Below are 4,808 nucleotides of genomic sequence, written 5' to 3' on the forward strand. Positions count from 1 at the left end.
CACTTTAGCTCAGGGGAACCTGGAATTCACTATGTAGTCTCAGGGTGGCCTCGAACTCAAGGAAATCTTCCTACCTCTGCCTCCCAAGTGCTGGATTAAAGGCGTGCTCCACCATTTATATATTTATTTGTAAAGAGAGAGAATAGATGTGCCAGGGCCTCTAGCCACTGCAAACAAACTCCAGACACATGTACCACCCTGTGCATCTGGCTTACATGGGTACTGGGTAATTGAACCTGGGTCCTTTGGCTGTGCAGCAGGCGCCTTAACCACTAAGCCATCTCTCCAGCTCAGTTTCTTTTTTAAAAAATATTTGTTTATTTATTTATTAGAGAGAGAGAACAAATGGGTCACCAGGGCCTCTAGCCACTGCAAAAGAACTGCAGACGCATGTACCACTATGTGCATCTGGCTTATGTGGGACGTGGAGAATCAAACCTGGTTCTTAGGCTTTGCAGCCAAGTGCCTTAACTACTAAGCCATCTCTCCAGCCCTCTTTCTGTTAGTTTTTATTTATTTATTATTTATTTAAGAGAAAGAGGCAGAGAGAAAGAGAGAATGGATGCATCAGAGCCTCTAGCTACTGCCAATGAACTCTAGAACCATGGGCTGCCTTGTGCATCTGGCTTACATGGGTACTGGGGAATTGAATCTGTGCCCTTAAGCATCACAGGCAAGCACTTTAAGCACAAAGAAATCTCTTCAGCCCATGGTTCATTGTTTTGAAATGGGGTCTGAATTCTTGATGTTCTTTCATCAGGCTCAGGTACCTACATATGAAGATTATAGCTGTGAGGCCCCACATCTGGAAAGTCTTTGTGTGTGTGTGTGTGTCTGTGTGTGTGTGTGTTGTGTGTGTTGTGAGACAGTATTTTATGTAGCTCAGTGTTGCTCTGAATTGGCTATGTGGTAGAGAATGACCTCAAACTTCTGATCTTCCTGCCTCTACTTCCAGATCACTGGCACTACAAGCAAGGGTCAGGATGCTAGGTTTATTTTTCTTTAAATTTCTTTTTTTTTTTTAATTTTTATTTATTTATTTGAGAGCGACAGACACAGAGAGAAAGACAGATAGAGGGAGAGAGAGGGAATGGGCGCGCCAGGGCTTCCAGCCTCTACAAACGAACTCCAGACGCGTGCGCCCCCTTGTGCATCTGGTTAACGTGGGACCTGGGGAACCAAGCCTCAAACCGGGGTCCTTAGGCTTCACAGGCAAGCGCTTAACCGCTAAGCCATCTCTCCAGCCCTATTTTTCTTTAAATTTCTTATGCTAGTATTATTTTTGTAAATATATATATGTATACATATATATTTTTTATTGATAACTTCTATACTTACAGACAACAAACCATGGTATTTCCCTCCCCTCACCCGCTTTCCCCTTCATAGCTCTGCTCTCCATCACATCCCCTCCCCCTCTCCATTAGTCTCTCTTTTAATTTCATGTCATCATCTTTTTCTCCTACTATGAGAATCTTGTGTAGGTATTGCTAGGCACTGCAAGGTCTTGGATATCTTTTTAAATTTATTTTATTTACTTATTTAAAAGAAAGAGAAAGAGACAGATAGAGATAATGCACAGGCCAGGGCCTCTGGCCACTGCAATCAAAGTCTAGATGCATGTACCACCTTATTCATCTGGCTTACGTGGGCTCTGGGGAATCAAACCTGGGTCCTTAGTCTTCACAGGCACGTGCATTAACCACTAAGCCATCTCTCCAGCCGCCCAGTTTATATTGAGCTCATGACTTCATGCACTTTACCCACTGAGCTCCATCCCCAACCCACCTCTTAGACAGTTTTTTTGATGTCTTAATTGGAAAAAGATGAGCTTCCTATTAATTTACTTTTGAGGCCGAACAATGTCATAAAATAGCCTGTTTTCTTTTATTCTTGCCACCTGGAAAATCTTTCACCTGTCGAAATCTCAGCTATCCTTTCCCAAGGATCTTTTCTGGTCCTCTGAACCACACAGGTTGTGCCAAATATTGCTTAGGAACAGAGCGGAACAATTGACCCAATTCAAGGTTATCTTATGTTATATATTTTGTTTAGTTGCAAGCAAAAAGTAAAAGAGGGTCAGAGAGAGCACACCAGAGCCTCCAGCCACTGCCTAAAAACTCCAAATGCATGAGCCACCTTGTGCATCTGGCTTTATGTGTGGGTATTGGGGAACCAACCTGGGTCCTTAGGCTTCACAGAGAAGCACCTTAACTGCTAAGCCATCTCTCCAGCCCAAGGTTATCTTGATTGTAACAAATCTCTGAATTTGGGTTTCTTGTGCCCTCCTCTGGTCACTGGAGTTGTGCCCACCTACAGATGCTGTCCACATTGCCTGCTTACTTAACTAAGATGTGGGTGGGGAGGTCAGATGAGTCCAGACTTCCTCTCTGCCTTTGCCCTGCTCTTCTCTATAAAATACTCAGGGCTGCACTCTTTCCCTTCAGTTACAGCTTCCTTATGTGACATCACCCAGTCGTGATGACATCACAGTTCTCAGTTGCCATGGCAGTGTGACAACAGAAACCTGGTGAGCTTAGGGAAACTTTCTTATCATTTCCCTCAGAGATACCATTCTGTCTGGTTGTCTGAGAATGTGTGACAGAATCTTCTACATTAACTCGAACCTGTCCTCTGTCCCCTATGAGCCCAGTATGTCAGGTAAGTATAGAGCAGGTTCTGGACAAGAGGCCTTGGGGTTCACACAACCTCACTGAGCTGCTGCACATTCCTTCTGGGCTGCCTGGCTCACCTCAGAAATTATCTACCCACTGGCCCTAGCTCTATGCTCAGAGCACACGGTTGCAAGGGAGCTGTGCCTGGCATTCTTGGCCTACCCTGCTACTGTCCTGGCCACCCAGGGTGAGGCACAGTCCAGCTCCCAGCGCCTCCCCCGGCTGTCTCCCCCATTTGTCCTGTGATGGCCCTGGTGCCCATACCCTGTCCATCAGGAGCTGAAATGCATACCTTCTCTTCCTCTGAGCCCTGCCTCCTCCTACAGGCTGGAGCTCAGTAGAACTGTTGTTTTGTCTTTTGCTCTGCGGGGAACACAGTGGACAGTGAGTGCTTCTCTAAAGGCTGCAAGATTGGCTCACTCAAATAGCTTTCAATGTGCACGGCTTGCTCCACAGTGATGATTGGCCACAGCAAAAGAGTAAGTAGATTTCAACTATCCAGAAAGCAATGGGCTTTGGAGCCTCTGATGCTAGTTCCTGAATATTAAACAAGGTGACAATAATGAATGTCAAAAGAAAAGTAATTCTGTCCATGCTGGTTCTCTCAACTATGGTAGTTGTGTTTCGGGAATATATCAACAGCCCAGAAGGCTCTTTGCTGTGGATATATCATGGGAAAAATCCAGAAGTTGGTGACAACAACAGTCTGAAGAGCTGGTGGTTTCAGACCTGGTTTAACAATAGGACCCCTGACTATCAAGATGAGGATGAAGAGGACATAGGAAAAGAAGGATGGAAGGAAGACAACAGTGAAGAACTTCCACTAGACAACTGGTTTAATCCAAAGAAATGCCCAGAGGTAGTGGCAGTGACCCCATGAAGGCACCAGTTGTATGGGAAGGCACTTAAAACAGAGCTATCCTAGAAAAGCATTATGCCCATCAGAAAATCACTGTGGCCTTGACTGTTTCTGCTGTTGAAAGATACATCGAATATTTTTGGAAGAGTTCATAATATCTGCTAATAGGTACTTCTGGTCGGCCACAAAGTCATATTTTACATCATGGAGGATGACATCTCTAGGATGCCTTTAATAGAGCTGAATCCCTTGCGGTCCTTCAAAGCGTCTGAGGTCAAGGCTGAGAAGAGGCTGCAGGACGTTAGCATGATGCATGAAGAGCATCAGGGAGCACATTTCCTCCCACATCCAGCGTGAGGTCAACTTCCTCTGCTGTATGGATGTTGACCAGATCTTCCAAGATAATTTTTGTGTGGAAACTTGTGGCCAGTCAGTGGCTCAGCTCCAGGCCTAGTGGCACAACATGGAACTTGATGAGTTTACCTATGAGAGGCAGAAAGAGTTGGCAGCATACATTCCATCTGGACAGTGGGATTTTTATTACCATGCAGTCATTTTTGGAGGAACACCGATTCAGGTTCTAAACCTCACCCAGGAGTGTTTTAAAGGAATCCATTAGGACAAGAAAAATGGCATAGAAGCTAAGTAGCATGATGAAAGCCACCTAAACAAATGTTTCCTCCTCAATAGACCCACTAAAATCTTATCTCCAGAATATTGCTGGGATTATCATTTAGGTCTGCCTTTAGATATTAAAAATGTGAAGATAGCTTGGCAGACGAAAGAATATAATATAATATAATATAATATAATATAATATAATATAATAATAATAGAAATGATGTCTGACATTGAGTTGTGCCAGTAGGTTTCTGAGTTTGAGAATGTTATTCTGGCTGATTACTCAGAAAAGTAACATTACATTTTATTTTAAAAAAATAATGACAAAACAGGAAGTTGTCAATAAAAATATATTTTAAAAAATACTAACAAAACACCAAAGTGTCAAGTGCCAGAACACTCTTCCCAGTGTGTCTGGTTGTATTTTTTTAGGTCTGTTAAGGAAAGGTCTCATTTTAACCCAGGCTGGCATCAACCTCACAGCAACCCTCCTACCACTGCCTCTCTGGTACTGGGTTAAATGCATGTGCCACCACACCCAAACTTTTTTTATATTTGCTTTTTTTTTTTAAGACAAGCCCAATGAACTGGCTTTTTTTTTTTTTTTAAATCAAAGGAGCAAGAAAACAAGAGAGATAGAGTTGGCGTGCCAG

General features: G+C 43.5%; 1 pseudogene; it reads left to right on the plus strand.

The window, feature by feature from the left end:
* The first annotated feature begins 3,237 nt into the window (after positions 1-3,237).
* On the plus strand, positions 3,238-4,336 carry LOC101601037 (annotated as a pseudogene).
* Positions 4,337-4,808: the final 472 nt, after the last annotated feature.

This window comes from Jaculus jaculus, chromosome 1, assembly GCF_020740685.1.
Source record: "Jaculus jaculus isolate mJacJac1 chromosome 1, mJacJac1.mat.Y.cur, whole genome shotgun sequence".
Classification (NCBI taxonomy): domain Eukaryota; kingdom Metazoa; phylum Chordata; class Mammalia; order Rodentia; family Dipodidae; genus Jaculus; species Jaculus jaculus.